At 39.8% G+C, this 26,018-nt stretch overlaps 1 protein-coding gene and 1 long non-coding RNA gene across 5 annotated transcripts in view; one reads left to right on the top strand and one right to left on the bottom strand.

Annotated features, from left to right (window-relative positions):
* The window catches only part of LOC103459468 (uncharacterized), a 4,945-nt gene extending 1,359 nt beyond the window's left edge, over positions 1-3,586 (top strand). The window contains exons 2-3 of the long non-coding RNA XR_532751.2: positions 585-769; positions 1,761-3,586. This is a non-coding gene — a long non-coding RNA (uncharacterized LOC103459468). The remainder of the gene's footprint in view (positions 1-584; positions 770-1,760) is intronic.
* Positions 1-26,018, bottom strand: part of foxp2 (forkhead box P2) — a 115,445-nt gene that overhangs the window by 79,178 nt on the left and 10,249 nt on the right. For all 4 annotated transcript variants that reach the window (XM_008401036.2, XM_008401042.2, XM_008401037.2 and 1 more), the window contains exons 2-3: positions 25,630-25,700; positions 24,990-25,052 (exon numbers count right to left, since the gene is read on the bottom strand). The gene's annotated coding sequence lies outside the window, so the exon portion shown is untranslated. The remainder of the gene's footprint in view (positions 1-24,989; positions 25,053-25,629; positions 25,701-26,018) is intronic.

The raw sequence follows: 26,018 nt of genomic DNA, 5'->3' as shown, positions 1-26,018 counted from the left end.
GGCGGGGGCTGTGGGTGGAGGAGGAGGTGGTGGGGGGTGTTCTGGAGGAATCTGAAAGGGGAGGGGGACTACAAAGGTTGAAAACTGCACGGGGAGACCACCACATGCAGCGTGCTTGCAGTTTCTCCGAGACACAATTTTAAAGTGACGCTTGAGACTTCCTTTGTCACAATGTTAAGGACCACCGTCTGCATTTATGATGCCTTGATAGGCCTTTTAAAAAAAAAAGAAACTTTTTACTGACTATTAGAGAAAAAGGTAAGATGCTGATTATTTCTAACTCTCTTTTTTTCCACAGTTCAAGAAATAAAAATGTGCTTTTAAAGACGTGCCACAACCTGATTTTGCAATCTAAACTGATTCACTAGAGTATGTTTCACAAGACCTTCCAAAGTAAACTCAAATGTGATGCACTGTGTCCCCCTCCCCACACACACACACACACACACCCACACACACACACACCCCACTGTAAACAATCCACAACAGGCAATGAGACGGAACATTTAGGGGCTAATGGTGTTTGCCGATTCTTTTGTCACTTTTTTTTCCCCCTCTCTCCCCCTCTCTCTTGCATGCCACAGATGTTTTTCTTAGACGCTCCAACAGACAGGAATCCACTGGCAAGAAGAAAGCCTCGGTCTTCCCCACGAGAGCAAGAGTACAAAGCCCCCCAGTCTGCACACAGCAGATGCGGGGAAAGCTAGTCCATCTGCCACCAGCTTGCCGAGCCACATGGACCTGAGAGCTTTAATGCAAGCGGAGTGAGGTGGGGGGGAGGACGTTTCTTTCTTTATCTCTATAGGTCTGGGGCATTTCTGTAGAAGAAAAAATAAGCTTGAAACAAAATTAAATAAACTATGAGCAAGGAAGAGATCCTGCTTTAAATGTATCACTGTATTTACACACAGTGTTTTTTAAAATATATGTTACATTACTTTTTTTTTGGTGTAAACAAAAAGCTACAATTAATCCCACTCTGATCAATGAATGATTATTACATGCTTAATAATGCTAGGTATACCACATATTTTTTAGAGTAACATATTTTGAGCAAACACTTAGTTTTGCCATCTCACTTTTGTGCAAGAAGAGCTGCAGAAGCCTTTTCTCAGCCAGGTAATCAGTGCTACAAAAGCAACAGGTGGGGAAGGGGAGAAGTGGGAGGGGGATCAGGTCACTTCCGCAATTTCCCTGAAATCTCATTAAATAGTAGGAACACTGACATATCCTTGGTGCTGTTTGATACTGCTGACCGGCCCATGCCTACATGTGTTTAGCAGAAGTATAATACGGGTTAAGGACCACTCTGCCTCCCAGCTCTGAGTTGTGCACTAGTATGATTTAGCAGACTCTGAATGGTACATTATCTCTGCAGCTCTGCTGAGGCATATTTCAGCTGCACAATGTTATTAAGAGCTGCAACACACACCAGAAGATGTAGTGTTTTCATTAGTGTCAACCGACGGAGCTCTAAGGCGGAGGCGGTAAACACTAAACAATCGTGGCGGAGTCGCAGGCTGTAGTGCAGGGAATCAAAAGAGGCTAACGTTCAAGAACTGCTGTTAATTGCTCTGAGCATCAACATGATTCAAGTAATTTCTCCCATTTCTCTTTAAGCGCCAAAGGCTTTAGAAGGCAGAACTCCTCAGAAACATTTTGAGGGGTGGAGGGCGGCTGGGTGGAGATGGGATGGGAAAGGGGGGATTGTTATGCCCATTTCTTCATATTTCTGACAATTGTGTGCCTTCTCCCCTCAGGTGTTTATTCCCTCCATGACTCCTCTTCTGGGGGTTTCTGCTACCAAGGTCAGGGGATACAAGCAAGCCCACCAGCGCACTGATGAGGTGGCAGCAGAAAACCGGGGGAGAGAGACAGACATGTGGATTGGTTACAGTGAGGAGGGTGGGGGTGGCAGCTGGTTACCAACCTTGGCAAGAGCAGCAGGAGCGTCATGACAACGACAGCGCAGGATGTTGACTTCCATTTCATCTCAACGCAGCGATTTCAGCAGTTTGCACACAACCACTGTGACTTTTTAAACCATTCATTTTCAATTAAGGTTGCGACAAAGTGAATTGCTTTGGGGTAATTAGGTACAGACAGGCAGAGTTGGTTTACCCGTCACTTCATCACACAAGATGGTGAGAAGAATAGCTTGAGAGTTGCAGCAATTGCTTGACATTAAACTGATTAATCTCCGGGTACTGCGAGCATCAGGGACATTTCAAGTTGCACCTAGAAACTGGACAATGATTGAGGTCGACATTTTTTCAACTTAATTAGTACTTCTTTAGAAGCACAAATAAAAAATTCCAGCACTGAATGAAGCATACAACACTAGTAGGTTGTGAAGTCAAACACTCTTCAGTGTGGACACTGTTACAGAGTGAAGACTCAAATTTCGCCATTTTCGGTCAGAGTGAGGTCTTTGAAGATGAAATCAGATGAAAGATTAAAGCTGTTGGAAAATATTTAAAAGGAAAATATTTCCCAGATTTGCCCGCTATTCATTCAGACTGTAACATAAGAATTGCTTTATTTATCTATTTTACAAATTTAAGAGTTCAATTAAGAGTCTATTTTCTTTAGGAGTAAAGGATAAACCTGACAGTTAACAGCACCTTGCACATTAAGTCTTGTTGTACGGCGCTATAACAATTAGTTCTCTTTGTGATGTCACCTCTGCTTCTTGAATAAATAATTAATTAGAATCCACAACAGGAAGGGTAGAAAATTACACATTGAATTCTGCCAATAGTAGTTCTTAAAAAGAACTAGGAATGAGTAAAATCACTATCAGCTTAAAAATCAGCCTCACAAAGCTTTAGCTTCCTGAAAATGTTTAAATTGGACACAACATTCACAGCATCTCTAGTAGCATTTAGTTTTCATTTGTTGTTATTCTTTTGACTTCCCTCATCTCACATTAAATCTAATGCTATTGTCACTTCGCAAGAAGGAAAATCCAATGTTTCAAAAAATAAAGAAACCCACAAACATGAAATAAAGTACACCCCTATTCATTCTTTGTCAATCAAATGTTTCACAAGCACAAGTCGTGATCGGTAAAGTCCAGCCCCCAAATACTACTACTACAACCAATAATAATAATAATAATGAGGCAAATAAGGCCTAATGGCTCAGAAGGGCTCTTTTAAAGTCCTGGGCAATGTTGATCACACAATATGTTGCTTATGGCCACAAAGCAGAGGCCATTACAGACCGGTGATTATATAAGTGGTTGGAAGGCAGCACCATTTTAATATACTGTACTTAAGCACCAGGGTATCCATGGCAACTTGCACTTTCACCGTGCATTCAGAAATCCCTAATGAAATGTCTATTAAGGGGATGATAATGACAGTGTCCAAATATATTTGCATATGTGTTTCAGTGGGAAAAGAGAGCGCATAATGAAGGTGGATGGGTCCCTGATCACTGCAATGATAATTTTGTGTATTTTGGGGGGGTCTTTTCAGGGGGTGCGGGGGATATTTTCACTGTCTAAGTAATAAAAACCTTGGTCATCTCTTCTAATGCTTGTAGAATTGATTGTTGTGGGTGAGAGTGTGAACTGAGGTTTTATTGCCTTCCTCTGGATATCTCCACATGTGACTTCCATTTGCGTCTTTGGCTGACTTCCAAACAGGACATCCCTGAGAGACTGTTTGCTTGACTCAATATCAACAGCCTTAGTAAGCAGCTGGGGGGGGGAGGCAGTCTAACCAAGCCCAGGCTTGGCTTCCTATTGAAAATAAACCAGATTCTACCTTTGCTAGGCCCAGAAATATCAACACACGCTGCAAGGAACCATGCCCAGCCCTCGGCAGCGGTTTGCCTGTGCCACTTGAAGGCTTAATGATACCTACACCTCCCCTCCAGCTGCTTCTGCCGCCGCCGCTGCTGCACACACAGACGGCAGGTGGGCGGGAATTAAAGTATACATTACAGCAGAAAAACAAAAGAGATCGAAATGACAGAAGTCAGGCAGTTCAAGCTGACCCGGCCTCTTGAAACGAAGGAGCTGGGATACGAGCGACAGACACTTCAGGTTAAATTGGCACTCCTGCATGCCTCCTCTTATTTTCCTCACCACCACAACTGCCCTCATAGCCAAACCCCTTCCTAAAAAAAAAAAAGAAAAAAAAAAAACCTGTTTTTGTTCAAAAGCATATTTGAATTAAATGAGTTGCTGGAATCAAATCCTCAGCTGAGATGAATACATTTGTGCAAGCGAGAGCTGCTCACAGCAGTTTACCTGTTATATCGCAGACTGGAACTGGATAAAAGAGAGGAGCAACAAGAGCTAATGTTATTTTGTAGTAGCTGAGATGTGATGTGGTGAGGATGGAAGCAGGTTTATTAAGTTCTAAAAGAAATCGCACACCATATATAGTTTTCTTATTTTGTGTGTGTGCGTGTGTTTGCCTCTAACACTAGAAAATTTTACGTTTGCAATGTAACAGGGGAACAGCATTCAAATTCTACCCCCAACCTACTGGAGGCAGTATTGCACTCCAGCTTTAATTGCCATTGAAACTGTAGAGTGGTTTGCTAAACCGTCAAACTTATTCTAGGGAGGTTAACAAATTGTGCTAAACTTAAAAGACTTGGTTTGTGCAAGTAAACATGCATGGCATACTTCTAGCACTTTGTACAATGTCATTCTTTTTAAGGAATTAAATATATAGAACTGATCATTTCGACATTCGGCAGTTAGTATATGTGAAATTTGCTGTGTTTTATTCCAGACTGGATTCGTCAGCTGTGGGAAAGTTTGTGTCAATTCATCGTTCAGGGGGACATGTTGCATCCAGTCAAACAAACCAATAGTTTTAAATTATTTTTCCATGTTCCCCTCATGTTTTCCTGTCTGAAAATGTGGATTTATGACTTCCATAAATAATATTTACCAGCAGGTGGCTTCTTAATGTTATTTTAGTATGATGAGGGGTCGATCTGCCATATTTCACAGGAGTTAGCTGTCCTTAACAGAGATCAGGACGAGGGATTTAAGCATTCTTCTTGAATATCTGTACGGCATTAAATAATTAACTACCAACTAAAACGAACACCAAAGTGATACGCAATTTTTTCAGTAAATAGGGATGAAATGGTTTGTCAATGGGTCAGAAATTTAAGGAAGTTAGGTGGAAATAGCAAGATGTACAAAATGATTGTAAAATGGGAAAAACAACTAAAAACCTATATCCTAAGGTAACTGTGACAAATACTACAAACCATGTTTTAATGTTTGAAACAATTAGTCCCTATAAAATGTTTGAGTGACTGATGCAAATGTTCCCCCTAGAATAACAACGGCTGGTTGAGCATTTTAATATCCACCACTGCTCTAGTATGTCTTCAAGATTAAAAGGCATCCGGAAATGTGAAGTTTAATAGCCATTTCATGCTTTCAGGTTTCCTGTTTGGGACAAATCTGAAACTAGTTTATGACAGTGATCTGTAGCAGCCTCGGCTCTGCCAAAAAGATTATCATTCCCAGAACCACAAAGCTACACAGTTGACTGACGGAGCGGCAGGCTTCACTGGCAGTCAAAAGAGCACAACACCTGTATATGCAATGCAACAACTGCTACCTAACATCCGCGGAATTCAAGAAGCAGCGAAAAAAATGCTTGCGTTTTATGGGGCATAAAGAAACGTAACAATTAACACCAACTTTCACAACGCTGAATATTTGCGGAGTCGTCTCCAAAAGATTGAGAAAAAGGACGCTATTTTCCAAGTCTTGTTCATTTTACCTGTTTACGTACCAGCTATTCAGTCATGACTAAAAACCCTTTATTTAACTAGATACCAATTACATGTAACAAAAGAAAAAAAAAGTTCGGATAAAATTAATTCAGAAAAATTGTTCCTAGGTAAGAATAATAAAGTAATTAGACGGAAAAGTCAAACTCTCATATTCTCCTCACCGCGGCTAATTCAGATCTAATTTTTACTAGCCACTAATTTAAGGGTGATGGGTGGGGAATAGGAATTACATCTGGAGGTAATTGAATGTGTGGAACAGAGCCCAGTGGAGGCTGAAATACCCCCAAGTCACCTACACTAACACCCCCCCACCACCACCACCACCCTCCAACCACCACTCCACTCCCCTCCCGTATACATACACACACACACACGCACACACACAGACACAAAAAGGAGCAAGGCAGACAAGACATAGAGGAGGAACTATTTAGGTGAGTGGGACTTCCTGAGAAGTGAAACGACACTTTCCACAAAGATGTTTTCATTGTGCTGTCACCAGACACGGGCTGGAGAGGATATACAGTCTGTGCAGCAAGGCTCAGGCGGGGAGACAGACAGAAACACTGATAAATGAGAGAGGGAGTGAGAATCTTAGAAGGTGCAGTCTTCTCCACACAGCTGTGCCAGATCAGGATTTAATAAATAGATAAATATGTGCAGTTTAGGAAAGGTTGGGGGTTAATTTGGACTTCACAGTTGGGCCTGCTGTAAAAGCTTAAGATTTTATGAGGAGGTCTCCTTCTCAAGTGACCAGCTACATCTGGGCAGGCCAATTGTGCGCCCTAATAAATGGCACAGTTTTTTTTTAATGATCTGCAGTTTCAAAGCTTTGAGTAAAGAGTAACCAGCTGCACTGTACCCAGGCAAACTTAGCCGCCATTTAAAAAGGTCAAATGGCGTCGTTTCCATTTACCGAAAACAAAAACAATACGGGATGTTAGTATTTTTTTCTGCTGGAATCGTATTTGAGTGAAATATCTTCTGTGACTCTTACGTAATGAACACATTTTAGACTTTTCTTTAGTTACAAACCAATTAAATGAACTTTTGAAACTTGAGACTATTTTGAAATGATCCACAATTAGGAAATTAACTTGTGGCCGGTGAACATGTAAACATTTGAAATTTAAGGAAAACACATTAGGAGCTAATGAATAACATGTTTTTATAGCAAAATGGGCATGATATTTAGTATTTTTAATTGTACAGTTAGCTGTTACTAAAAGTTTTTGATCAGACAAGTCCAATTTTATTTATTTATTTTCGAAATTCATACTCCTTTTACATTATTTGATTCTCTGAGAAACCTCTGTCACATTTCCTGTCAAAACCATTTTATTGTTAAGTGAAAAAAAATACAATCTAAATTTACCATGATTTTGAATACTTTTGGGTTCAACTGTACCTCCATGTCTGGATGTTTCACAGCAAAGATGTTCTATTTTATACTGAGACAAAGACAGACTTATTTGGAAATATTTATTTATAGGCTTACGGGTCTTAAGACTTTGTTTTAAACGAGTAAAATCCTGTTTCACTGTAACTGCTCTCTTAAATATCGCCTAAAATCCATGATAGTAGGAGAACGGAATCAGCAAAATATTTTTGAGCGGTGCGTTTCTAATGTATGTTCGAACAATCTAAGAAGAAGAAAAAAAAGTTAATTGTCAAAAAAAAAAAAAACCTTTAACACTGTAGTGCAGTGTAGTGTAAAAAGATTCATCTTGCACCTTCAATAAAAATGTTTGGTATTTGTAAGGATAAAAAGACTCACAGTGGTTATGTTTGAATAATTTTCTTGATTATATTGAATAGACTCCCTATAAAAATGTGAGAAAATAAAATTGCAAGTTTCGCTCCAAATAGTCCCTGCAGGAGGACATTAGCATGTAGAGAAACTTGCCTTGGTCTATTCCACACCTGAACCCCCTGCTCTTCACTTAAAACTCTTTGACATCCCTTCAACACTAAATGTGTTTTCCAAATGAAAATAAACGGAGTCCAACTGGTTTGAGGCAGTCATACTCTGGAATATGAGATCAAATAAAGGCTTCTGTGGAGGCTGAAAAGAAAAATGAAATGGCTTCAGAGGGGAGATGTACCAAGTAATAAAATTACTCCTTTATATCTTCCTAAACAGCATATGTTCCCTGGAGTGGGAGAAGGCCTCACTTTGGTCAAAGACAAGTATGCAAGTGGCAATTTTTTACCCTCCGGGGAAGATTCCCCGATACACTTCTTCACACTTGGCGCACGGCAATTTTCTTGAAAACGAGAAACTATTTCGGCAACAAGTTAAGCGGAACTTTGGAAGTTTCACTTTGATGATGGGCTGCCCGCGCGTCCTCATTGAAAGGTGTGTTCCATTAAAGCGGAACAGCAAAGTTTATAAGCACATTTCTTTTTAGACGAGTTCGAACTCGGCTGAAATGTTCACCTGAACAGTTGCGTTTTCTTCTAATGCACACAGCTTACTTAGAGCTGACCACAATGTGCCGCAAACACGGTAATCCTTTTTGGGGTGGAAAAAATAATAATAATAATTCTCCGCTTAAAAATTGATTGACTAATCCAGTTATACAAGCAACGTCCTATTTGGCATTGGCGGAAACTAACTGCTTAAAATCATGCAATTGATTTGTATTATTTAAAAGCTAGTCACAATAATATTCAGATGGACTTTTTCACTATAACAGAAAGGCTGTATTAAAGGAAAATTTGCAATTGGAAAGAATACATTATAATTCATTATACAGGCGCTATTAAACCTTCAGTAAAAATGCTTTGGTACAAGAATCGAGCCACTTATCAGACCTACTCACTGCCTTTAAAAGCTGTCCATGTTCAGTGCTCTGAGTGGCAAAAAAGCAATCGCTGATGACTTTAAAATAGGACTAGATGTACAATTTAGCAAACTAAAACGGCGCACAAGGAATTTTAAGAATCAAAGCTCATGTCTGTTCTAAAAGAATATAATCAAAAGAGAGTCAAGATGATTGTAGCTGAATTTTTTATTTATTTTCTTTAAAGAAAAGAGCTCTGTAAATACATATTTCTTAAATTAATGGAACGACTCGACTTGACATGTCGGGAAAGTATTCACATCCTTGAATATTTACACATTTTGACACATTGAAACCACAAGCAATAGTGTGTATTCTTTATATTAACAAAAAAAATTGAACAGAAAGCTTGATGAGATTTTGGTTTGCACACAAATAGTCAGTTTTTTATTTATTTATTTATTTATTTAAAAAATAGCTTGCCCTATATTTAACATCTGCGCGTCACATTGCCACCACCGTGTTCCACAATGGTGATGGTGTATTCAGGATGATGTCTATTGTTTATCCAATGCAAATTAAAAAAGATTTCCGTAAGTAATCAGCTGATTCTGTTCAAGTACAGATGTATGGCACAGTTTTCGATTTTAATCTGCAAAAAACGTTTGAAAATCGTGCCATCCTTTAGCCTTTATATCAGAATTACAAGGTAATTTTATTTGGCTCATCACATGAAATTCCCTTAAAGCACACAGAATTTTGTGGCTTAACTGGGACAAAAAGAATTAAAATCTACAGAACAAAAATGCACATTCAAAATATATGCAATCCAGATTTAGTGCAAAGAAATGCATGGGGTTTAATAGATATTCCTGAGCATTTTTCCAAAACTTTATTCATTCATTTCTTTTGAGTACGCATAAAATGACACAACAAACTGAACCAATTGCTTCCAGATGTAGGCAGATGTCTCCATCTCCATTTGTTTTATGGAGTTTTGGCATATAATTAAGCAGCTTATGCCAGGCTGATGATGTTTGCGCTGTGACTATGAATTCATTTCTGGCATGAATGTAATACGGTAGTTCTTTCCTCGCTGACAAACTGCTAGATTATTGTTTACAAACATTCCCAAGTAAAGAGCAGACTCATTACAGCTCTCTTGACACTACGCCCTGAAAATAGCAAACCGAGCATGCATCTGCGGTTTACACTTGTCAAGCCTGATGACTTTTAATTTATGAAGGAGGCACCCAATTAAAGTGGGAGGCAACGGTTTTCAGCATTTGGACAACTTAAAAAAAACATCAAGTTTCTGGAAGCATGGTCTTGTCGTCGCCCCTTGCTTAAGCCTGCTGCTGTCCGTTTTAGAAGACAAATGGTGAAAGAGGGCTGTTTCTGACAGCTTAAAAGTACCCATCAGCTGCCTCTGAGACATCTCCCCGCACGTCCGTTCCCAAAAACCTCCCCAAACAAACACGAAGCTCCACTTCAAATACATAGCAGGGCTATTAGGTAATCCTCTCCTTTGTTCATTCTCTCTTAGCCTCGGTGACTAACCTCAATTTCTCCTCGTTCCACCTCTTCCACCTCTTGCCTTCTAGCTGACACAAGCATAGGAGTACCCCCCCCCCCCCGAAGTGAGTGGCTCGGAAATACACATATGTTGTCTTATGTTTTTTGGGGTCGAGGGGTTGAAGCTTTTTTACGCTAAAGTTACTTAAAAGGCCAAAGAGAGGAAGAGGTTTGCAGCACAAGGTCTCCGTTTCAGATGGGACAAATCTGAGGTTTTCTTTCGGATATTCAATTTCCTGCGAGGTAACCTAGAAGACTTACAGTAGTGTCTGAGCATGGAGAGGAAGGCTCCAGAGACTTAGGACTCTTGTCTGTGAATTGTTGCACCCCCTCTTAGTCAACTGCTACATAGCTTGCATGTGTTGCTTCCACCTAAGCCTGGGAAATCAATCAATTGTCAAAGAAATACCTCTTTCGCCAGATGGGGCACTTTGGAAAAAAGTACATATTAAAGTCCAGAGATTGCTTAAATGAAACATTTCTGAAAGGTTAAAATATCCGCTTTGAAATCCAACTTTGTGTTTTATGCATCTCCTCAAAGTTAGTTAAATAAGTGTGTGAAAGTTTCAGCTTTAAATATATCTGAACAATTTAAGGCGCATGAGAGACAAATGTTTCTCTAGCAGGTGACTTTTTCCTTTTGTTCTTTTTACAAGCCTTCAGTAGTTCCGCTTCTTGACACATACACACAGGGCATAATTATAAATGCAAGACTTGCTATAGGGAGCTGAACTTTTCACACCTTTCAAAGCCACAAAATTGGATGGTTTTGTGGTTTGTGCAGCTGCCCCTCTGCACTAATGCAAGGCGGTGTCATATGAAAAATATTCCTCTCCCCAAACCACAGGGGCTGGTCATTAATGAAACACAGGCCGAGCGGTGAGGTCATACAGAGTCTAGATTTCAGCAGCCACACTTAAAAAACCGCTCAGAGAGAATAGAGCAACAAGAACACAAATCAGATTCCAGCTCCAAGGACGGGGAAAATAAATAAATAGAGAGAGGTGCTGGCCCCCTCTCACATTTTCCCCCCAGTGCTCTGCAAACAACCGTCAACTGCAGCTCAGAAACAGCTCACAATGAAAGCAGACTAAACAATCTGGTCCGAGCCAAGGAAAATGCTAAGCAACTCTGCACACAGGATGCCTCACCCTAATAGCCAACTATCAAATCTCACAATGGAATTGAGCCATTTGGCAACATATTTCACAGCAATCTAGACGGCACACCTTTAGTTTTAACAAAGTGTAGCGCAGATTAAAAACGGGAACTTAAGTTTCATTGACAGATAAATGCCTGTTAGATATATGTTGGGTTTGTGCAGCTTACATGAAAGCAACACACCGCAGATGTGTTTCATATTTTATACACCTACAGGTTTTCGCGTTCTTTTCTTTTTTTCACTTTAAAACCACAAACTTGTATGTATTTTTTCTAGGATTTTATGGAATAGACAAACACAAAGTAGTGCATCATTATGCTTTAACTCAGCATAGACTCAAAAGGCTGACACAAAGAAAGCACTAACACTGTAATGGCAATTTTTTTTCTTGCTGCGGTTATAATTTCTAAGGAAATGTTGGCTCTACAAAATATTTACTCTCTGGGCCTCAGGTGTAAGGTAAGGTAGCTAAAAATAGGGTGATGGCAGCATCATGCAGTGAGGCAAGGCGGTTTCTACAATGTTTTGATGCAAGGGGGCTTATAATTAAATAATTAAAAATGTCACGTTTTAGAATACTATTAGGAACCAAAATTTTAAGGCAATAAATAATTTTCCTTCCACTTCACAAGAAATCCCATTAAAATACAGTTTGTGATCGTAGCACAAGAAAAAGTCCACACAAAAAAAAAAAAGCATAAGAGGTGCGAATACTTTTGCGACAACCTCGTATATGCGTTCAAGGTGGAAAAAAAAGTTTTGACTCAAATAAGAACCTTGGGTCTTATAAACGAGTGATTAAAATCATCACCATTAAGATAAACACGACAAATGGGTCCCTGAAGATGTGCATGGCGAGGAGGAAGAGGCAAAGGGCAAGCCCAAGTAAGCAAGAGGGATCGGCACAGTGTGTTCAGGAGGTGGGTATGCACTAGTAACAGGAACCTTGGGACTGATAAAAAAAAGGGTTACCAGAAGGGGAGCGGGCTCTAAACAGGAAACTAATGGGAAAGTCTCCACCATCCACCATGTGGCATTGTATTTTCCAGCCAGTCAAAGCCACACTCACAGAGACCCCATGACTTCAAACAGCCAAAATAGCAGCACATTCATGAAACAGAACAGAACTACAGGGAATTTAAAAAAAAGGGGCAGGAAAAAAGAAAACACACACACATACAGGCACGCGCACTGTGACTCACACATCCACGAAAAGGTAGCAGACCTTGCCAGCAGATGGTAAAATTAACATTTCAACAGTTCCTTCCTTTCATGTAGGTCTCGGCAGAACTTTTTTCTTTTTTTTTTTGAAAAGAGAAAAAAAAAATAAGAGGGGCTTGGGTTTTGGTAAGATATAGTGGTGTAGAAGGCATCTGGAAAAGGGGAAGAGGAATATTGGCTTATGGCTCCTGATGGTCCACCTCTATGAAAAATTAAATAGGTCTGTTTTGCAGCTTTCCCCTCTCTGGAGTACCCTCAGCTATGTTATGGAAACATCATCTCGGTAATTTATACGCCACAGAACACCTGGTGATGAAAGAAAATAAACTATTCTTCTCTTTCTTTCCCTCTTTAAAACCCAACTCTTTTGCTTTTGGGGTTCTTTCTTTCCACCGTCCATCCAAGTTGCTAAATTTGCAAGAAGTTGGCATGTACTTCACGGTTGAGTCATCAACAATTTTAAAAAAAAAAATTTTTCTCTCCTCCCCCTTAGATTTCTTCTTGAATTTTTGATATAAACTTCAAAAGATGCCGCGGAGATATCATCATAGAGAGAGAGGAAGACTAAAGCATCTCTAATAAAGACCCAAACAATGGACAGCCTCTCTCATTTCCGACCCTGTCCAATGGAGCGTCTCAATAGTGCCCATTAATTTGGACACAGTTCTGGCTAAATTACATGTGTTCCACCTCTGTGACATTTTAAATGCAATTAAAAGCTGGTTATGGAAGTGTGCATGGACTTCCCTGTGATGAAGGGAAATCATTGACGTGATTAACATGCAAACGAGCTCACGCTGGCAGACTAGATTGGGGTTTGAAAACCTCAATTACTTTTGTGTGATTATCTATTTACCAGTACACAGATTTCCATTTCTCATCTCCAGCCGAGTTCCTCACGCATGAGCCTCAATTATACATGGCCCACCTTTATTTATGATGCGCACCAAGCTGAAATACAAGCTCTGGTTATATATATATATTTTTTTTTTTACTATGATGCATTGCCTCTTTACAGGCTGCTCACAAGGCGGGACCACCAGGCCAACACTTCCTAATGCCGAACCATTTATTTTTTGAGGACTTAATATGATGTTGACCAATCACCACCATGCAGTTTTCCCATTCATCTATCCGGCCCCCTCTTTATAGTACCTTGCAAAAGGCACTGTAAATGTGAAAAAGGTTCATGTCCTCTCATATTTTGTCTTGTTCCAACCACAAACTTCAGTGTGATTTCATGTGATAGACAAACACAAAGTAGCAGGGAGAAAATATATGTGTATACTTTGTAAATGAAGCTCTACATTAAAATATCAGCACTAACATCTTTTATTGGAATTAGATGCTAATATTTTGGGATCACCTTAGCATATTTCAAGTAAAAAAAATAAATAAATCACCTAACTGAAACGCCAAACTCAACATACGTTTTTAGCTCCTGCTACTAGCCATTCTAACACATATGTTTTGATCTAAACCAATCAGTGAGGCTCATTGTCCTGAAATCTCCACCCCAGTCTCCCATGTTTGGCAACCTCTAACAAGTTTTCTTCCAGCTGTCTCCTGCTTTTATCTCCTTACAAAGTTAATGCTGATTAGCAGCTACTCTGCAGCTTCTCTAGCGATAGCATGGGTCTCTTGGATGCATCTCTGAATAATGCTGCCCTTGCAAGTTTGCTTAGATTTGCCGTTGTGCCATGACGTTTCTATTTTCTTTACTTCTCTGTGAAGTAAAGAGCTTGGAATCATGTTTTATAACTTAAATCTGCTTTCAAACTTCTCCACAGCTTTATCTCTAGCCAGTTTGGTCACCATGTAAGTAGCTCACATTGGAATGCAAATCCTTTAGTTTATTTATGCAAGTCAAAGTAAATGAGGTAGCATAAAATAAATGTGAAAAATTGTGTATCGTTTTCCAACATTTATCAATTATTAATTTCCAAAAGGCTGAAGAATGTTATTTCTGAATGCAAATAAGAAAAATTCAGTGTATTAATACTTTTACAGGCCACTATAAACCAAAAATTATTCTTGGTTTTCTGTTACCCTGGATGACTAATTCGTAAAACTGTGCCAATTTGTCAATTTCAACTCAACCTAAACTGAGAGCCTCCAAAGGCGCAACCAGATTTTAAACATGTAGGTCAAATAAAATTAAGAAATATGCTTTGACTTTTTTTTTGTTTATTTACTCTGATTGGACTAACAAAGACAATTTATTCTAGCTCAAAAATAACTTCAAACAACTCCAGATTCATTGTATTATTTTTTTCCCCAACATTTCATGCATGTGATGCTTACATTTTGCAAGCTCCTGAAAATATACAAACATTAATGTGTATTTGTATTTCAACCCTTTTACTTGAGCTGTAATGATTTTAATGTGACTTCTGCAGCTTGGAGGACAAGAAGAGAAAGGAGAGAGATGCATCTCTGTGGCACAGCCGCGCTTTCTTCCCCCCCATATTGTGCCCAGCATGCATAAAACATGCCCTGTTGCTTCAGTGGGAGCAAGAAGGAAAACAGTGCCATCAAGTGAAAGTACGGAGGATTCCTCAAAGAACTCAGCAGATCAGCTACATTATCAAAATGAACGGAGAATAAGTTGGTTTGATTCAGTAAACATCTAAAAGATATTTTTGTTTATGTACTTGACTAATCTTCGTCAGTGCACTGAATGGTTTTAGAAGAAACGTGGGGGCCTTCTGTTCGAGTAGCGAGATGATAAGACTGTGAAAATGTAGTGCTTTCTGCTGTACAAGCAACCTCCGGAACAAAGGGAATTATTGCCATTGAACCCAGTTGCCAGGATTTGCCAGCATGCTTTTTTAGTGTAGCTAAAGTAGAAAAAAGAGTGACTGAGTGAAACTGGAAGTGATGGGTAGAGACCCAAGTGAGACAGAATAAAAGAGAAAAAAAGAGAGGAATGGCTTAGATAATAGTAGATAATGGACAATTAACTCAGGCCAGTAGTGCTTGCTGCAGTTAATAGAAGCTTCTGGTGCAGCCGGTCCCCGATCACCACTCAGCCATGTTCACAGGCTGGGAATACAGGCGATACCAAGCTGCCGACTACTGGATCTCAGAGGTGTACCGTGCCGCATTAGAAATCTACACAACGCCTTCACACAAAGCTCGATACCAACAACCTCGTCCCAAAGTGCGAACACAAGCACTCCAGTGATGGAAATCATGTGGCGCCTTAACCTCGCTCATTGTTTCGCTTCCTTTCATTATCAAAATAAACCCAGAAGCCGTATATTTCTGTTTAAAAAGTGACATCCCGACGCATGCGGATGTGGAAATTAGCATAATTAAACCTATATAATAGCTCGCTGCAAAAATAAGCGCGTGGATGTCATCTGCGTGCATCACGGAGACAATGGGTGTACTCATATGAAGTGATTTGAACTGCCCCCCCACCACTACTCACCCACCCCGAAGTCCCTTCAAGTCCCATCTAAATCTATTGATCTGTGAAACACTGGGACCCAGGGGAAGCAATTCACTTAATATCATACATCTAATGATGAGATGAATAACGATTAAACCATTTGGTAATTAAACGTCTTACAAACCACTTAACTGACTGCGCGCAGTCAGGAAGGGTTGGTGGGGAGGGGGTGGTTCGCAGGAGGTTGCGGTGATTGTTTTTCATTTTCTTACTTCACGCAACAGCAAGAGACACATACCAGTGGTATGGCAGCGGATCAGTGGTGATGGGAGAAAATGGTAGCTGACATAAGGGGAAAAACACACTGATGGTTGTTAGCCGCAATGGTGCTAATCTGACATGCTGTCAAAACGGTAGGAAAACAATGTAGCAGGGGCTTAGGATAAAGATGGCAACATACAGCAAATAACAGCTGAGTTTTAATTGATTCTTACCATTATTAGCTTGATAGCATGTTGAGAAGTAGCCAAGAAAACCACAGAACAGTTTTGGGGTGGAAGAGGAGGGTTTAACAGTAAATACAATAACATAGGCCAGAAAAGTGATGGTAAATAGCATTAAAAAAATTAGAAGGCAAAACTGTTTTAGCACTGAAAATAAAAAATATGCATAGAATTAAACATAAATAATTAATTAATGTCCATTCTATAGCTTTTCCAAAAAAATAAATAGATAAATAAATAACAGAAACCAAACCAGAAATTAGAAGGTCTACTTTTTTTTCCACAATGGGTTAGTTCACACTACAGTAAATTACAGGCTGAGTGGGAACTTTTATATCCCTGGGTGAGGTGCCAGTATGTCAGATCCCTAAGATCCAGACAACTTTTCTTGTGACTTTCTCTTTGCCACTGGATAAATTGCCAAGAAATTTTTAAATTCATAACTAAAAATTGAGCTGGGGATCTAGCTATCAAATTTTTTGATTGCGTAGACATTGTGTTATGCTCTGAAGGTTGATTTGGGTATTCTAAACCTAATGTTGTTCTTCTTCTGCAACTTTCTTGTGTCCTTGGCTGCCTTGCTTTGCATCTTATTATGCTTTTCTTTCTATATTTTATCTATAAATATAAGTGGAAACAACCATTGTGAGCTACAGCCCTTTGCATGACAGACAAAGAGAAATTGTAAAAAACAATGACCTTTAAAGTAATGTTTTAAACACGTCGCCCCTCCTTCCCAGTGAACCAACCACAGCTAACTTCAGCTCATTCTCAGGGCATTTACACATGGAAAGATGTGTGTCGTGCTCCTTACTGAATGATAGCTGGTAAACATTGTCATTCCAGAAAGAGACAGGATTAAAACCTGCTTTGCCCATTGAGCGGAACAGTACGCAAAGAGAGGATGGGAACAATAGCCAATGGAGGACGGTATCACAAGGGTCCAATGTCTGCTGTGATGAATATGTGGGAGATTATAACCCATTCCATCATTTCCATAATGCAAAAGTCTTTTTTTTCCTTCATCACCCAGCAGACTATTCACTAAATAAATGAGAAAACTATCACCGGCGTAGAAATATTCGACAAAAGGCAGAAGGGGACGAGAGTGAGATTTGAATGACCCCCCGTGCCTTTGACAATACAGACGCTGTTCGGACACATTCGGAGGCAGCGGAGTGAGTAAGACCTGGTAGAGTATTTATCACTGGGCACAATACAAATGTATTACCATGTCAGCTATACCACTTTACAGCACAGAATGGAACTTTGGTGAATGCGAGAAAACTTTTACATAAAACCAGAGGGAAATTTGAGGGCACAGTTCTTTTGACGCGTGGCTTTCCTTCCTCAATAGCACACAAAAAAACCCTCCAGAATCATTTAGTGGACAGTGGCTTTAAAGTTACAAAGACTCAAATCCGTGCATTTAACCAGTATGTTAACTATCCTACTGAAGATAAATAAAACTGCAATCGTTAAAAAATAAAAAAGTCTTCTGAGAATAATTGGCTAGTTTCAGATTCAAAGAAGGCAGTTGTATGTAAGCTGGTTACACTCAATGAACATTTAAAATCAAATGTTTGAATGTATTTTTTAGGGTTTTTTGTGATAGGGCAAAAAAAAAAAGGAGTGCATGTTTATGAAGTGGAAGGAAACTGATACACGTATGGTTCCCAATAATTATTCCCAGTAAAAAAAAAAAAAAATCTGACAGATGTGCTGGACATTTATTTAACTCCCCCTAAATCTGTACTTTGAAAGTTCACATTTCCTCCCATTATGATGCTGCCACCACCATGTCTGCAACACGACCATGGTTGCTACTTTGCATAGGTCTATCTGATAAATGGAAAGCATCTATGAACATCAATTTCCAAGTCTTGGCACATTTTCAATTTGATTTATATGTTGATTTCTACTGGACCAATCAATGTGTTTTTATCCAACCCACTCCATTGTGGGTCTTTCTGTATGTTTACGATCACAGTCCTGCTGGAAGGTGAACCTCTACTCCTGTCCCCAAGACTTTTGCAACTTCTATCAGGTTTCCCTGCATGACTGTCTACATTCAAGCATACACTGGTCCAACTCTCAACTATGAATCTAAGCCTGTTCCTGCTGAAAAAGAGCATCCTCGACGCGTGCTGCTACAGACACTTTTTACAGTGGAAATAGTGCGGTCTACTTTAGCATTTTATTATGTTAATATTTACAAATTAAGCACAAATGCCCCTTGTATTATAGTGTTTACTGAGGGAGGGAACATCTCTACATATTCTGAGCCTGCCTGTTACTTCTATGGAGAGCCCCTCAAAAACATTAGACTTGTGAAATTCCTGAGCCTTAGAAAGTATCTCCGTGCCCCCAGCTCTCTTCACACCTCAGCATCACTGACATCTTTTCAGCCATTCACTTGATGCATTTCTGCTTCTTCATGCGAGTGTAAGTGAACGAGAGAGAGCCGCTGCAGGGCCAAGTGAATAGGAGTGTGTGTCATCTGCTGGTCTATCCCAGAGATTCCTCCCTTGGTAGTCTAGTTTATTTACTTTATCTGCAATATAATGCTTCAGTGAGCATTAGCAACTTTGAGACACAAGTTTCAATCAGCCGTCGAGCGGCTGCACACGCCAGTCTGTGCGTGTGCTCGGCCAGGTGTGGAGAAAAGATGAAAACTGCCGTCAAAGAGATGGCAGAGCTATAAAGCGAAAGGCTGACAAAGAGGTCCCAAAATAATACAAAAATAAAATCGGACAGCTGAAGAAGAGGAAGATTGGGGAGAAGAGAAGAGCAGCAAAGAAGAAAGCCAGAAAAATAAACTGTACAGGACAGCACAGAGAGAAACTGAGGTGGGGGAAAAAGGTACAGGTGGGCTAAAGAAGTAAAAGAAACATTGAGACAGCGCTTGACAGACAAAAGAAATGATAGAAAGAGACAAAAACAAAGTAAAAGAGAAAGCGAAAGGAAGGGAGAAAGCCGAGGCGAGAAGAAAAGATGTTCTCCCAGGGTAGCGTGGAGCAGGTCTTGTCCAATAAACACAGGTGAGCAGCTCGACAGCCTAAGACCACCAGGCTGACTGACAGCAGAAAGCTCTCACTGACCGCCAGCTTTATGTTACATGACACGAGGAGTGCAACTCAACTGACAAAGAGAAGCTGCCTGAACCTCTCAGAGTTTGGGAGGGAGAGGGTGAACGGCGCCCTGTGCTCACTGTTTAAAGCAGCCTTCACGCACAGCGGCCGCGTTGATGCAAAACACGCAGCCGGCGCGCTCAGACAGGAGGAGAGCGAAGCCGTTTTCCTTCACAGGTGAGCAGAAGAAGGAAACACCCTGGCGCTTCGGTTAGTTAGTACGAGAAAGCGAGGAGCTGGAGCGCGCGGGGTGGGAGGGTGGCTTGTGTGCTGTGTGCCGACTGAATCTTTTCCACATGACGGGCCTCGGGCTGTTTTTGTCAACTGCACTCTTGAGCAGCAAGGAGTCAGGTAGTGTGACCACATGATTGCCCAAGAGGCACCATGGTGAGAGAAGGGAGGGAGGGAGGGAAAGGGAAGCAAGGGCCAGGCAGACGGAGAGATGTGGGAGCGGGGTGGTGAATGGGGGAGGAGGGGGGGGACAGGGGTCGATGCAACACGCATGATGAGGTGTAATCACAAACCCCATTCAGGGTGCAGTGGAGTTTGTCAACATACACACATTCACATTCCACTGTCTGTCAGCTCTATGACCCAAATCGAGCATGCTGGCTGAGTTTGTGTGTGTTTCTCGCCCCCTCCACACCACCAACGCTACACACACAAGAATGCTTTCTACCCGTTTTGCCTCAAACCAGGTAGGAGCAGTTGCACTGTCTGGCTTGTGGATTGCGGTGAGGAAGTCTTAGCGAGAAGCTCTTGTAGGATTTTGCTGCCACTGGTATCCCTTTTCAAGCCGCGATCAAATGTTCATTACGAACAAAGGACTTGACTTGTTCCCTCTGGAGTAAAAGCTTTTCTACCGACTGTAACCGCGTTGTTTGATTTGAAATGTTTACACTAAGAGAGATTGAAAGCAGAAAAATAAATAAAACTTTGCAAAAGTATTTACACCGATTGAACTTTTTCAACATTTGTCGCTTTAACAAAAAAAAAAAAAACTTCAATTTAGTTTTTGGGGATCTTGTTTGGTGGATCAACACAAATTAGCCCACCTTTGTAAAGTGGAAGGAAAGTAATAGATGGGTTTCTTTTTTCAAAACAAATCAAATCTCAAAAGTGTGGGAGGCTTTTGTATTCAGCCAACTTACACTGTAACTACGGCTGCAAGTATTCAGGTTAGGTCTCTATGACCTTTTCAAGTAAGAAAATAAACTAGATAAAAATGTTTCAAATTGAATTTAGACCATGAGAAAAGCAATTTTCCATTCTTGACTGAAACAATAAGCATACTCCAGCATGATCCAGTCACTACCATGTTTAACTATAGTGATGGTATACTTAGGGCCCAATGGAACTACTGTGAGACCATTTCCTATCGATCAGTACTCTGCTTTGCGTAGACTGGATATATAAATATTTTTTGAGAACTGTCCTGTTTTATTTTTTAATCATATTTACAGATCAACTGCCTGTGTAATGATGATATTTTAATGCTTTCTGAGCACCATCAAGTGGTTAGATAATTATTAGCCAAACAGAGCCCAAAGCAAGTCATGTTGACAGTTTTACCATCATTTTCAGGCATTTAGCATGCCAAGGTGAGTGAAGCATCTGTTAGTTTTTTCTGACAGGTCCAAGAAATTTGTGGTAGCCTGAAATATCTGTTGAACAAAGTGAATATGAAACGTGTAGTACTAACATGTGTAAGGTAATCCCACACTGTTATTTTACCATAGCATGGTGTCATCCTTAATTACTAAACAGATATCTGAAGGAAATTGATGTAAGTAGATTTTAATTAAGAGTATCAGAGTAAGGGGGATGAAAATTAACTGCTCTATAGCAGTTGTAATATCTAAAATAAAAATTAAATATTTGTCAGGATTTCTTCAAGCTTCATCTAATGTGTCTTTACTATCATCTGACAAAGGAAATGTTAATGTGCAAAGATGAAAATTATGTAAATCAACATTCAATCAGGAACTTGAAAATGTATCTTAAATATATTAGATAAACGATGTGAACCCTACCATAGACTAAAAGTCATTTGTTTTCCTCTGAGGCTTATAAAATACTGAAGAGAATATTTTTTAATTGATTATATGTGTTTAAGACAAGGCATTGAGACGACATTTGCATTTTAAAAATGCTTCACATACTTTAGATACAGCATCAACATCTTGGCAGCCTAAACTGAAATAGTTCACCAGCAGGTAAAATGACTGTATATTTAGTTTATGTTGTGATGACAATTTCCCTTATAAAACACCGTACTGGTGAATGGCTAACATAAACGTTGGACTATGTGTGCAGTCTGAAAAATGAGGCTCCATGACAGTTCGCTGATAACACACACAAGTTCAATCTGTCAGGGCAATCAGCGTTTAGACCTTGGGAGAAGAATGCAGGACTTGTGTGCGACTGATCCACTGGACGCGATCACCTGCGAGTGAAGCCGCTCGTAATTCTTCCCACCTGAAAGACGGAGTTCAGCGCAAAGTCAGACCTCTCTGATGTCATCCCAGCCTCAGGTTGGGTTTCACAATAATCTCTGGCTCTTGGACGGATGCCATCCAAGCCCGGCTTCCGCACCCGACGTTTCTCCAATTAGGTTGCGGGGAAAGGATAACACATGAAACACTAGATGCTTTTTTTTAATTAGAGTCGCGCATGCAATGTTTGCAATCACTCTTTTCCAGAGTGTCAGCCTTCTCTAAAAGAAGGTGCATAGTGCAATTGGAGGGGCTCCAAAGTAAGCTCAGGCCACCTTTGCTGAGGAAAAGCAGACTTTCTATCATTTATCTGAGAACATTTTTAAAGTACACATTCTTCCTTAAAATACTCAACACCCCCAAAAAATGGAACTTTGAAAACAGCTGGATGAAAGATAAGAGACACAAGGATCAATAGCCTTACTGAGACTCTTTATCTTCTCTTAAGCAATGATGATGGCTAGTCTCATTTTGAGCCTCTTCTACTTTCCACCTTCATTCTCATGGCAACTGTGCACTCTGGACAAACACTCTCCATGCAATTTCTTTTCTTCACTCCCGTCCGTCAACTCTGCACCTCCATATGGTTGCTTGTTTTTCTACTCTGACCCTCAATCATTTCTCTTTCAGATGTGTCGAATGCCTGACAGTTGCTAGGAAAAGCTATGGCACAGGGAGAAAAAAAAGAGGAGGAATTTGAAATGTTTACACAGAGTTGGAAATCTGGACTCAAATCAGTCTTGTTATTATCAGCAAATGTCTAAGGAGAAAAAGAAAGCTGGGGATATAAATATCAGGTAGGAAAATATACCTCCCTTATGGAAATAATTTGAATAAAATCAGGAGTCTATTTATCAGAGAGATTAGCAGTGGGCAGGTTTCCATTGGTTCAGCTACTTTTGCTCCACTTTGCTCACAGCGTGACACCATCAGACCTCCAACTAAACTTTAAGTTGAAAAATGGAAACTTGGGAACTTGCAAAACTTTCAACACCTTCCTCTCCCCAAGTGCAAAGACAAAACAGCAGACCACAGAGACAAGAATGGCAGCAGAGCAAAAGCAAAGAGATGGAAAGCAGGGAAAGTAAACCTTTGATGAGTAAGACTTTTTTTTTGTTAAGTATCAGGGCTTAACTTTAAAATATTCTGGGTGGAAGTGAATGGGGGATTGACCAAGGGCCCTGATCTTAGCCACACAGTGGGGCACTGGGGTTAATGGTGGATAAGGATTAGAAAAAAAAGGGGTTACTTTTCCTGATCTCCAGCCACCCCCACATCCCACTATCCAGTGTTCAGCTTCTCTACCAATCCCAAACCGGCCATACAATAGAGGCTACCAATGGGGAATGGTCCGAGTCCCTTTGATTTTTGCCTTTACCCCATTGGCTGCTTTAAGTGCCCAGGGTAAAGACCCATGGAGGTTTCCCCTGTTTGCCCACTCACAGGGATGACAGTTAGCAGCTCAGAGAAACCATTTGGGGATTGAAAATGGAATGACAAGAGGTCTCTGATCTATGACAAGAAATCAATTTCAGACTGGAAATGTGAGCAGAGGGCTGCTGAGTCCAAACTGCAGCTTTTTTAAAGAAACCAAAAGATGTGCTTAATTGCTGTAGATTTTTCCTGTTCTCTCTTTTTCTTTTTTTTTTTTTTTGTATGTCTACACTGCAAGTGTGGCTTGCAGTGTTAGGGTAATTACACTTTTCTGCAATGATTAGAAGAACTTCTTCTGGCCAGTAGATATGCAGAAAGGATTCATCTTTGAAGATTTAACTGAAGTACTAGACAAATTAAAAACTAATATTTAAATCTCTTTTAGGTGGAAATCTGGACTAAAGAAACCCGGCAGTGCTGGAGAGTTCAGCATCTCACAAATTTGCTAAATAAATCTTCACCTAAAAGCTTCTGCTTCATATGTTTCTGCTTCATTCTCACTTATGTCAGGAGTTTAGAATACCTTAAAAGGGAAGTGGATGTAACCACAGAAAGTACAAGCACTATGTTTTTTATTCAAAGTGAAACTTTAGAAACATTTTTAGTTCATTTGCTCAGATATTTTGATGTCTATATGCAAAGACAAAAAACAATTAGAAGCCTCGTTGTAAAAGTGGAAATCATTAGATTTCTTGATCTGGTCATTGATTGGCAGGTCAAATACCTTTTTTTATTTTTCAGTCAAAATTAAGTACGCCAATTATTTTTACTTTATAAATATATCGACCTACAGCATGTACTTTCATGAAATAAAATGAAGGTTAAAGTAAGATGCTTTGATGTAATCTCATCCTTTTCACATGTTTTAAAAACAAAGCAAAACTGGATTCTAAAATTCACATGATCAGATCTTAAATTATTGTAATTGTTTTATAGTCAGCTGACCAATTGTGTGCAGCAACAGGTGGGGAAGATGATTTTTATGTAATCTTATACTCCATACAGCCAGAAAAAAGAAAAAAAAAACTACATTTATTCTGGCACTTTTTTGTAGCATTTCTGAAAAACATTTTAATATCTTACATATTTTACTAACACAATCACCAATTAACTTGTAATAGTTATACATTATATGTGAGTTTGCCTACAGTTGGTTGTATCTCTAACCTTCAATCTATTCATCCTTACGTTGAATAATTTTTCATTTACTTAATAGCATTGGGCTTCCTTTGATTTTGTAGTTTTATTCGTTTATATGTATTGGGTGTTCATTTTTAATCCCTGTTATTCTTAACTAGGTGGTGCTTCCATATCATTTCACAAAACAAAAACCTTGACCAAGGAAGTATACTTTACCCACACTTCTTTCCAACAACAAAGACTATTTAACTAAAACTGAATCTCCTCAACAGTTATTGGCTGACATGGCTCATCACAGCAAACACAATACCCATTATCACAACATCATGCATGCAGAAGGTCAAGTAAAATGGTCTTTACTTACCACTTTTCACCTCACACCGTGTGTTTTCTGCTTTCTATGGATGCAGAGTGTGCATATTTCATCCTAGAAGAGAACAAAAGGAAAAGAAGATATCTAAAATATAAAAACTTTTTTTTTTTCTTTTACAAAAACTACCTTTAGAGTTTCTGCTCTATATCTATTTTCTTTGCCTAATTGGTAACAGGTCTAAACAAGGACACACTTTATTCAGCTTCATCTTGGAACAACTTCTAATGAAGAGATCATCAAAACAATAAGAAGAGCTGAAATCTCAGCTTGGCCACATTTGCCAGCCGTAGTGCATAACTTCTAAGTGAGAGTAGATTGAAAATCCTTGGGGTGTGAAAACCAAACAGGCACAATGGAAAGGTTGCCCAGTGGAGGGGGAATTCTATCAGCGTGGACAAGATGAAGATTTGTTACATTTGAAGAGGAGGAATGAGAACCCTGTGACCCCCACCACTACAATGCAATCACCCAAACACATAGAAGTAAAATACTCTTAACACACTTTCGAATGATGCACGTTTTGATTTACTGCTATCTAAATACTAACAGATGAAAAGATATACGTAATGCTGCTCTAATCTTTCCACAGGTTAAAGAGTTGACATGAGAGGGATTAGGTTCAAGCACTCACCCTAAGGGAGAAAACTTGCTGTCGTTGATGTTCTTCACAGGCTGGGTTGGGAGTCCGGCGATGTCGGCTCACTAAGATAAGAAAGAACCCGAAAGTACTTATTAGTTAGGCCAAATCTGCTTCACAAAATAGTTCCCCCCCCATTTGATACATTTACTGCTATTGCAGGCAAGTATGGGCTGGATGGTGTATTGCATAACTATTTTCTGCATGGTGTGTAGGTGAGAGCAATAAATTTTAAATCAACAAAGTGCACCTGGAATCGGCTGAGAAGCTTGAGAGTGCGTGTGTGTGTGTTTAAGTGCACGCGCTAACAGGCAATGTACAATATACTACCCCAAATACACACACGCACACCCCCACACACACACACACACACACACACACAC

This window comes from Poecilia reticulata, linkage group LG23 (assembly GCF_000633615.1).
Source record: "Poecilia reticulata strain Guanapo linkage group LG23, Guppy_female_1.0+MT, whole genome shotgun sequence".
Lineage (NCBI taxonomy): Eukaryota > Metazoa > Chordata > Actinopteri > Cyprinodontiformes > Poeciliidae > Poecilia > Poecilia reticulata.
Note: the sequence above shows the minus strand (reverse complement) of the source record. Positions and strands in the feature narration are given on the sequence as shown.